The following is a 12,270-nucleotide window of genomic DNA, read 5'->3' as shown; positions in this document are numbered from 1 at the left end:
TTAAAATACATAATCCAAATAGCTTCTTATGGATTATTACTGTCATTGATATAAGCAATAAATAACAATAGAAAAAATGAGCGTTATAACGTTCCCAGTGAACGAAAAACTTTAGCAGGTCAGAAATATATGCAATGTCCAATCATATGTACGACATAGGCAGAGTAAAAGAGAGAGGGAATGAGAGGAGCAAGGCATGTCATATACCTTGCTTCTACCGGTTCCTATTTCTTATTCATTCACGCATACGCGTAGCCTGTAAATAATCTGCGTTTCCGGCTCTCTTGAGCCGACAAAATAAAGAAGCGACCAGTCGCTTTTTTACAATCAGTAGCTCGCGTGCGCCGTTTTTAGCCAAACTGGTTTTCATCTCTTCGTCTCATCTCACGCAGGCATCACACCAACACCATTCATCGCGTCGTCATTCGTTTGTTTTTTATACGACCACTGCCGCCGCCACATTTGCACCTGTCGCGGCGAGGCGAGAGATGGGTCCACATTATTCAGGGGCTGGTACAATAATGGTAGTGGATGTTTGTAAAAAGAATCGAAAAGCTCAAAGTTGCTCAAAACTGATCAAAGCTTATAAGTCTATTTTCGAACTCTTCAATTGATAAGCCGTAGTAAATAAGAGTGTAGCTCCCCGGAAGTTATGTAAACGCGCGAGCTAGTCGTACGGTTCAAAATAAACTAATTAAAGTTGTAATATAGAAATTTTAAGTTTATGCTATAATACAAATAATGGAATTTATATTTACGTGAAGTGACACATTGAGAATATCAGATTTGAATAATTATATTTCAGCTGGTTTAAATTGTAAATATCACTCGTGTATGATAATTTTAGTTATTCCATTAAATTAACTACCAATAGGAAATATTAATTTAATATTTATTTAAATTTAAATAGATACTTAAAAATCTGTACAATCCATTATTTTCTATATATTATGTTTCAGTAATTCAAATCTGTACAATTTATAATCCATAATTATTTGAATTTATAAAATATACCATTTGCATCATACCAATATTTATCTTTATACAATCTGGATTCATACATACATATATAAATATGATAGAATTTCTAGAAATTGAAAACATCTTTATATTTTATAATTTATTTTATATTTTGTTTTAATTATTGATTTTCAATTACAATGCTTAATTGAATTGTTGTGTCTAGAATAAAAGCCTACCGATTATTATCAAAAGTAAAAAATTATAAATAACTAGTGATGAAGTAATATGACAAATAAAATAATTATTACTTGACGAATAAATATATATCTTTATGAATCTATTATATGAATAACTATAAATAATAATATAATGAATAACTATCTCATAATACATTTACATAATAAATGGATTCTTCGTACATTTTATGATTTACGCATGATTTCAAAGTACCGCTAAAATCTTTCATTCCGGATCATTAATTACCGCGCTGTGTCACATTTATTTCATTCATCGTGAGCGTCGCCAAAGAAACGAATAAAATTATTACTGGATGAGTTTAACATAATTAACAACGACTATACATATAGTCATAAAAATCTTGCATTCATAGGTTTTAAAAATTCGTAAATCATAAAATAACCCTTTAGTGAGTTAGCAGTTTGCTATTAATTGTTCATTTCTCCTGATTTCAAGGACGCACGAACACGTCAATGTATTTAAATGCAGCTTACCGAAAAATAAAAACTAAGTTTAACCTAAATTGAAAGTTGCGCATCAGTGTTCTCTTCGATGTTCATACTGCAATTCAGATGGCTAATTAATATCTGAGCTGCGACACAATCTGATGTTGGTTATTGGCTTATGGCGAATGGTTACATTATTATTGGTATTGAAAAGAATAAAAAGATTTTTATAAATATAATAGAAATTAGAAAATCTATCATTTTATTTTAATTCGCTTTTTCTCAATACTTTTACCATGTTTTTTTACATCTATTTAATTGCTATCATAGAAATTATTATATAACATTTATAAACAATTATATAACATTCCAAAAGAAATTATATAATAAATATAATTATGTTAAATATTAGTATATTATTGTATTATTTACGATTTATAGTTTTACAATTTTTTTAAGCGATTTATAACTTTCAATTTTTTTAAATTTTAAAGTTTAAACTCTATAAAATAAACTGAAACTGTAATAAAACTGTAATAAAATTATATCGAGTTTGTAAAAAACATGTTAAACGCGTGTTTGAATTAAAACAAAAACAAAATGGAAGATGCTAGAAGCTATAATCAAATGTTTTATGCTAGTTATTAATGAACATTTTCATAGTTTCGTTAATACTCTTATGAATAGATTTTATGTACAATAACTTTGAAAAATGTAGTTTAAAGAATTTAAACAAAAATTTCCTTACGTTATAACGTATAAATTAGAATTTATAAATAATTTTGTTATTTGTAGAATCGTAAAAATTAAAAAAATATATTAACTACGGTTTTCATGAAATATGGAAATAAAAATATCTTAATTATTTACAATTATTATTTTTCTCTTAATATTAAAGAAAAACAACCAAACTGGAATAAAGAAGTAAATAAATGAAATATTATTTTCTAATAATAGTAAATAAAAAAATAAAAACTTTGAGAAGATAAGAAAATGCATCTGTTTTCTCAATTTTTTAAACTCCCTAATGTTTCACGAATAAGACATATATTTTATTATTATTTTATCAGAATTCCAGCAAAAGATATTGTGGAAGAAAATTAAAAAAATGATTTTTAATAATTTTTAACATGAATATATGACATTTTAAAATTTAAATAATTATAAGTGTTTTTTCACTTTCATTTATAAGAGTGTAAGTATTTAAAAATTCAACTAATGCTTTCAATTATGTTAGAACTACATTATGAATTTCTTTATGTGAATAGTATGAGAAATTATTATAGATCCAATCGATATACTTGCCTTAGTTCTCTTTGACATATGTATATATTCAAAAAATGAATTGAAGAATTAATTGTGCACTCTCGCCTGTAACTTATAAATAATTGCAATAGAGTGCATGAGGAGGTACATGATGTACATATATGCACCGTTACATTGACGTGAATCCTATAAATCTATATAGAATCCGGAACCTTTGCGTACATCCACAAGACGAATATGATATGCTCGTCGTCGCCCTGCGGTCACTTTTCTCTATCGCTTTATACCTTCAATTTTGTCTTGAATTTTTCTTCACTCTAGGGTAAGCGGCCCAACAGATAGATATGGCTTTGTTTTCACCAGTTGAATATATGTTGAATGATACGCTTGCCTGTGTGATGCTAATAATAGTTTTTGGCGGCGCTGCAGGGAATTGTGTTATCGATCGAACAGGCAAGATTATGTGGGAATAAAAATCACTGGGCGATGAAATATGTCTAATGTACGCTACTCAATGAATAAATAGTTATATCTATGTTTAATAATGGAAATTTTAGACTTCAAAATTATTTAAAAAAAAAAAAGAATTATGTGCTTAGTTAATTTGAAATGTCAGCAATGTATATAGATGATGAATAGAAGTAGAATAAGATATAATAAAGAATTAAACTTACGTGCAATTAATACTTTTAATTATTATAGACGTTATTATTATAAGCAGTATTGTAAACATTTTCAATAGCATTATTTCAAAATATTTTGCTGCCTTCAATTTTTGACGATAAAATAATCATAGAAATATAGTTATATAAAAATAATCAATTACTGTGGATATTTTTATTATTATTATTTTACTAGATATAGATAAAATTGTTAAAATAATAGTACATCTTTTGTAAATTCAAATTAAATATAAATATTCGACTTGAAGTAACAAGTATTTGGAGGTCACATGATATATTTAAAAAAATAATTACGTATCTGACAATTATACTTTTATTAATACGAAATATGTATTGAATATTTACTTAGGTTACGTAATTTATTAACTTATTAACTATTTGTAATTAAATAGCACAAATAATTAAATAAATTACAATTTCTTAGTAGTTAGGTTGTACGGTGTATAGATTTACTTTTACGATTTGATAAATAATTATTATAAATTCATATAAATTATGATATAAAATATATTTTATACACGTATACTATAATTGCTTGTATTGTTGCTAGCCGAGCATTTATAAAATATTTTATATTTTGAATATTATTAATCCTTAAACTAATAACAGCTTTATAGAATATTAATAAAGTATGATGAATTGAATTAAAAATTTCATATAAAAATAAACTATTTATATATATACGGCATCAATTCCTCTACATATTATATATAATAACTTATATAATAATATAAGCCGAATAAAAGTGCATCACATAGTGGAATCTATTTCATCATTAGCTTCTTTTGCTGCGTACTCCATATTAATTAATAAGTTTCAATCATTAAAAGAGGTCAACCTGATTAACCAAAGGATAATTAAATACGATCTAAAGGAACGTAAAGGAACATTCAATATTCAATTCATAACTTAAAATCATTGAAGGCATTTCAATTATTTGACATTAATAAAGTTAATTTTTCAATTAAGTCACGATTTTTCTTTAACTATTCTTATTATACTAAATCTAGTACATTTTTATAAAAGATATTGATTGCAATTCATATATAATAATAATAATAATCTATATAAATTAAATATTATAAAACTATAACTATAAAGTGTAAAAACAATATTAGAAATTTTTATTATATATGTATATATGTATATATTAATATTTATTAAATTATTGTTAATAATAAAACTGAAAAATTCATTTTGAAGTCTAGATATATTGTCTTAAAATGAATTTTACAGAGTGTTACTTTGAATTGTAATTTTCATGAATATTAAGAATGTTCATTTTCGAAATGAAATTAACTATTCAAATAATTTAATTTTAATAATGTAATGACATTTATATTGCACACAATCCTAATACAATTTTTTGTTTGTAAAAATCGATTTATTATAATTTAAAAGTTATTTAGAAATAGAAATATTATTTAAACATGTTACTTACATGCTTATAAAGTTATCGTTACAATTAGTGAATAATTTATGTGTTTTAAAAATAGTGATCAATTTTTTATAACATATCACAAATTTAAAAAGAGAAAAAATTTCTAATATATTAATAAGTATAATTATTTTACGTAATTTATTTTAAATATTTAAAGATGATAAGCTATTCATTTTATGTCAAATTGAATATAAATAGATTTTCATTTAATAATTTTTAATAAATAGTTTTAATAAAATATGCAATGCTACTAAAACAATTAATTTGAATAAATATTCAATATTTGAAATACTTTTCCTAATTGAACATTCGTAAATAATTTTAAGGCTATTTTATTTTTATTATATAATTTGTTTTAACGTTACTATTAATGAAAGTATTTGTAAATACTTATTATTTAAGAAACAATGATACAAAATTTAATTTACGAAGCAAATTAGTGACGAATTTAATTGACTGAAGTATTATTACAGCAGTAGACTTTACCTGTTGTTTGTATTATTAATTTGAATTTACAAATAAAAGATACAATGTCATATACATCTAAAAATATTACATTTGTTTAATCATTATCATAACATAAATTAGGAAAATAAAAGCTAACCTAAGCAATAAATAAAAAATGTCGTTTAGAATTAATTGATGCAAGACTCTAAAAACTGAACAGTACCTTTTTTTTTGCTAATTATTTGTAGGATTAGATGCGTGTCAATTATATGTAAGCACATATCAATTCACTGTTCGGTAACATGATACATGTGAAGTTTAAGCGCAACATAACTTTGCGTTTTCCTTTTACTTTCGTGAGCACTCACTGCACCTCTTAAGTTTGCTGCTGTAATCGTTTTGAGGATTAAAAACGAATTATATTACGATATATTTGATGGTAGTTTTATAAAGCATTTTCAATAGATATGTCAATGTCCTACACAAAATTTGGTGCACATAATTTTGATTGTGCTAGTTAAAGTGTATGGTTAGTATTATTTAAATTTATTTAAATACTTATTTGATCTGCGAATTTAAAAAATTTATTTATTTATAATTTATTTATAATCATTGCGCTTGAAAAAAAATGAAGAATTTATCTGAAAATTATGTATTCAATAAAAAATTTATTAACATTTATAATAACATTTGGTCTTTGGAAAAATGTAAGTTTTACATAGTTTAACTTCAGAAATAGAATATACCTAACTCTTTGTATATAATATTAATTAGCCAATTGAGTCGAACCATTTTTAAAACAATTGAAAACTTTAAACTAAATGCATTTAATCAATTATATCAAGCAATCGAATAATAAAAAATGCGATAATAAATCAATAGCCCAAGGCACATTGTTGTTTTGCCTTGAAATTTATTCGTTATAAAAAATAATAATTTACATCATTTTTTAAAATTAACATATTAATAGTGATTAATATAACCACTATATATAAATAAATTACTTGCTGAACAAAACACTTTGCTTAACCTCGGAAACTTGGACTTCCCTAAATATATCCTAGTGTATATGTACGATAACTCAAGTAAAGTATCCGATTCAAATATCATCTTGATGTAACCTCTTGTTGAAACAATTTAACTCGATTCCCTTGCATGGGATATTTTTTTAATCTTAAGACGGATTTATCATTATGTCGAGGTGTATGTAGGCGTGAACTCGCGAGAGTCGAATTTTAAGATAGATTTTTATGATATAACAATGGTATGTAAGGCATTCAAACAATATGATATTACATGTATTTGCACATACAAATCAATATTAATGATTGAGAGGTAGTTTTTATGGCGAATAAGTTCATAAAATTCTTTATAATTAGAATTTTCATTTGGGCATGTATGACCCAAAATATGTATTAACGTTCGTCAAATTTATATTAATGAACGACATAAATAATTTATAGCTATAATACACAAATCTTTTTCAAAATTATGTGCGAAAGAATATTTATATTATGAAAAATAAAACTAAACAATCAAATAATTATTTAATTTAGATGTCTTTTTTTTATTATCACTTTTAAGTAAAAAAATTTCTTTTCACCATCTACACATGCTTTATATTATTTTGGTACGGCAATACACGAAAAGTATTACATTTAATATTAAAACTAATTCACGTTTTATTTCCTGCATATTATAGAATGTTTAATTGATAATTTTTTTATCTTACGTAAATTGGAGAAATTTTAAACAATATTTGCATTTTATAAAACACATAAAAATACTCTTAATAAAATATACTTTCAAATTTTCTTTTTATAAAAGAAAAAAAAAGTACGAATAAGTGATTGCTTTCACGTTATATATTTCACGTATATATTTTAACTGTGTTATAATTCATTTATATATACTTTTGTTCTTAGAATATTAAAAATTTTAGAATTTTAGCGTTTTAAAATTTTTTATAATAGATCTTTATTTTTAATAGATATTATCTTTTTATAAATATAAACATAAAAAATAGAAGATGTGAAATGAATAAGCCTATCTCATTGTAAATATTTATGTGATGTCTAATATATATTTTAACATTTCATATTTGTAGAGATTTGTTATAGCCAAGAGGAAAATCACGAGGTCGTACTTTAGAGGATTCAAGATTATGATTTCCGAACGAATTCCGAACTTTCCCCAATGGCACGTTCCCTGAGAACGTTAATTATTTCAAATCCACTTGAAAATTCAGTAGTGTAGATTTCCCTATGCCGATAGTTAAAAAAAAAAGTCTATAGCCGAGGCGAACAGAGTTGAAGAAAAGGACCAAAAGAAGGAAAAAGAACCGGTTTATCCTTAAGATTTAAGTCAACCGCAGGCCTTTAATCCAGTGCTTTTCCCGCAGCATCTATTATCCTGGAGGTTTGCGTCCTTGCGCTTTCTGCGTGCCCGCGTCGCCTTGGTGATAACGCTATGCGGCTTCGGCATCTCCGTCTTTGGTGCACTTTGATAAGGACTGAACGCGCAGACATTAGCGCCCGATTACGCTCGCGCGCTCGTCACGAACCAGCGACGGTCTTCTCGGTACATATAAGATCGCGACATGTTGCGGGACCGCGTGTTTAATGAGGATTTATTGCCCAATTATCGGCTCGCCGGGCATTCGCTTCTGCATACGCTCGTTACACTTAATCAGGAGGAAATTTACTGGCCACCTTATTCCCATTTATTTATGGCTTAATCGCGGATCCTTAGATGCAAGCCTCTCCTTCTCTAATCGCGTTTTAGAGGTGACAGGTGGTTGCTGCGTTACTATTGCTACTCGCCGATCGGGCGAATGTTTATGTAATGACTGGCTAGGATGTCGTGTTGCCTCGTCCGTAGCACGAAAGTGAAAATGCGCTGTGTGAGCTATACGACTGAGTGAAGAAACTGAAAGTCGAACGGGACGAAGTGTGCTTGTATCTTCGTACGCTGGCCACGATATCAGATTCAACTTGAAAATAATTCTTATTTAATGTCATCCTATGTAGAATTACATTATTTCAACAAATTTAGACAGGTTTATGTGATAGGTATATGCAAAATATGTAAATGTCCCGCCTTTAAATTATTCATTGAGTTATAATTGCTTTACAAGTAATTAAAAATGTGCCTGTATATTGAAAAGAATCATTAATATATTCATTTATTTACAAGAATGCCAAGTGATTTTTTGTAATTAATGCAGAAATAATAATGAATATCAAAAAGCTGCATAGGATGTTTTTTTGAAAATTCGCTTTTCCATTTGGAAATTCTTCTTAAACAAATACACATATTATGAAGTGATTTACTATTAATGGTTTGAAATTCTATCTGTTTGTAAAAGAAATTTTAATTACAAGAAAGACAAATGAAACTTTATATTGACATCAATAGTCACCGTTATCTGAAATCCATTATTGTACATCTTTATCACACCCTACGATTTATAATAACGACCGGTTTATTTCTTCTATTATATATTTTTCAGTTCGTTTAATATAACTCAATGTTAAATGAAAAAGAATCAATTGATTTTATCAATTCTTTAATTAAGCTAATAATAAACGTAAAGACTTATATGCATAAGTAAGTTGGTAACTTATAACATGAGCCTATGTAAGACGCTCTAGCATTGTTTACGTGGCATAAGATATATTTTTGCTGTTAGTAAGAAATTATTTGTATAAGAATTACTGTTTAACAAAATAGAATGTGATATACACAACATTCATTGATCAACAGTAAATATATCAATAGATACTTTTTATTCCTTGAGACTTCATTCAAATAACAATGCTATTAAATAGATAACTATTTTAAATAAATTATTTTAAAATTTCTGCAAAATAAATCCCAAACGGCAAATGCGCTATCTAAAGATATCAGAAGATAAACAATTTAATGAGTCTTCCAAGCATATCAATTTTCTTGCAACAAAGACTTATTTTCTCTCCGGCATTCGTTATTTCTTTTTAAACGCATGGTTAACGTTAATGTTACTCTTATGGTACAATCGTATTCCCTCAACCTATCACTTACACGAGAATTACTCGGATATTCTTCACTTTTTACCGGTGTCGGTCTTACCAGTCGAATCAACTGTGGATTCTGCGGTTCTACCTTGTAGATTCTACTTACGTCCAGTTATTGTCTGCTCGTGTAGTGACTTAGTGCTTTAATGATCAACTCGGACTGCTCTCTGAGAGTGGCTTTTGTTTCATTTTCGTTGTATCTCATTCGTCATTTTCTGCGGCTTGAGTTTAATGTGTCGATCCAAGGGGTAGCTGAGAATTGTGAACAAATTGCACCAAGTATTTGAATGTTATTTAACGTTGAATTGCTTAATTACTATGTGAGGTTTTCAAGGTCTCATTGGTTTTTCAAAATGTTTTGTATAATAAAAATGATTTTATTATTTTAGTTATTAAAAATTTCAAACTAAATTCTCTATTACATTATTAATCGGCTAGACTCTTAATTAAAACGAACAGCAACTAATTCGATTGTATATGTACACTCAATTATAATGTAATAGTTTAATCTAGATCGAAGTGACTCATTTACAAAAAGATCAATAATAAAACTGAAAAAATGATATTGCTATACTAAGTTATTAGAGGCATAATTATTTTAATTATTTTTATGAATTATAAGTAGATGGTAAATTAAGTTATAGGCTTACTCAAATTGATAGTATAGATTTGTATCACTTATATCATACAGAAGTTATTTATTTAACTATTATATAGAACTTCAATTATATAATTCAACTGTTGTTTTGTGTAGTACTCACATTGTTTACGTTGTATGAATCCAATGTCCGTCAGAGCCATGAGAAATTTTTCTCTTTTGTAAGTGTACTGTTACTTTCGGCGAGCTCCGCTTTTTTGTCTCAGCTTCCTCTTTCACTCGTTCTCTTCCTTTCTTTTATTTTTCCTCTTAGTGCTCTACCTATTGTTGAATTTTTATTTACTTTTTTCTTACGATCAGTTTCTGCCCCCATCTTTTACGTATAATGGCTTGCAAGAGTGTCGCGCAGATATTGCACAACTAATCAAGCACCATACAAAGCATAGCAATACCGTGTTACGATCATCCACTATAATCAATAAAAATTTATTTGTCCGCAAAATTGTTATTATAGCCTTTCTCTTTCCAAATAATCAATTAATTTTTCAGTTTTTAATTATCTCTGGATATATTATATTCTAAAGCTCTTATTCAATACACAAATTTATGTTCTTCAGGCATCTCTAATGTTCGGGACATCAGCTGAGAGAAGCGCAAATAAGAAAAACCAAGCTGTAAGTCACGTGGATCATTGGCATTTCAGCAGCTTCTCAAAATTCATATTTTTATTGAAAAATTTTAGCCAGATAATCTCGATAAGCGTATTTTCCATATTCATGTTTCGACATACATTGAGATTTTTTGCGGAAAGTGGAGCAGAATGATAATAGATGCATTGAAAGGTAGAAAATGGAACGCGAATAATCAAGTAAAAGGATTAAAATTTATTTCTTTGACTTGAAAAATTTGTCTTAGATTATATCTTATATAACTTAAAATCGCAATAAGATTCAATTAGTAATGTAACTACGCATAATTTGAAAAAAAATCGCATCTATTCAGATAAATATTAATATAATCTTATTTTTTATTACATACTAGTACTATGCAAATGTCTTTTGAAATTTACGTCTTTCTTTTTAAACTGATATCTGTAAAATGACTTTCAAGTGCATATTCAAATCAATAATATTAAAATATAAATAATATAAGCTTAATATTAGCAACTAACTTTTTTCTTATAATAAAGTAAAATTCATTAAAATAATACGCAAGTATAATCGAAACTGATTTTCTATTTTTATGATGATAATAAATTATAACATAATCATAATGTAACAATTTAATGTGATTTACTGTATAGTACACTGAGTCCTTGATTTCGAGACGTAGATAGGATTTTCCGTAGTTTTATGAATGTAGATCCATTATCTGGTCGTATTCTATGTTTACACGCGGGAACTAGCCAGCGGTTAGGCTTGCAAAAAACAACATAGTTTTATTAGCCCGAGTGATACTCGATCATAATTTCTGGCATTGGATATAATATATCTAGATCCATAAAACCATGAAGGAGTTTATAGATGTCGGGGATCTTGATAGATAATATGTATAGCTTTGTAAAATTATGTCGATTCGTATGTAGATTTTGTTAAAAAATGCCTTTGTACTCGTAGATATCAAATATAAGTCGATAACTCACTTAGCATTTTGAAAGTATAGAAGTTCCACTCGCACCTCGTTATCGAATGTCCTCCATCGATCTGATCATATCTCTTATGTTTCCTATTTGGTTAACGGACTTAGTTATTTTCACTTTTGTTCAGAATAATAGTATAATACACGTTATTCATTATTTAGATTGTATCAATTATATTTATTCGATTTATATATGCAATTTAAATTATAAGTTCTCTAAATATTTCTGTGACTTCTAGCAGGCACATCCTCATTAAACTATTTTGTTTCAAACTATTGTACTATCTTTAATTCTCACTTTCTATTACTGGATTTTTATTTTTGTGGTTGCCATTTGTCAGTTTCTTTTATGTTTTTATACTTTCCGCATAACCAATAGAGGGTGCCTTGTAATTTATTTCTCTCATTGTATGAGATATCAGCAAGGATTGCGGTTATGCTAGCCTCTACAAATAAATTAGAAAAGCATTGAAAATCGTAGATATATTCATTTTAA

The sequence above is a fragment of the Ceratosolen solmsi genome, unplaced genomic scaffold (assembly GCF_000503995.2).
Source record: "Ceratosolen solmsi marchali unplaced genomic scaffold, CerSol_1.0 scaffold53, whole genome shotgun sequence".
NCBI lineage: Eukaryota > Metazoa > Arthropoda > Insecta > Hymenoptera > Agaonidae > Ceratosolen > Ceratosolen solmsi.
This window is presented reverse-complemented; position numbering follows the sequence as displayed.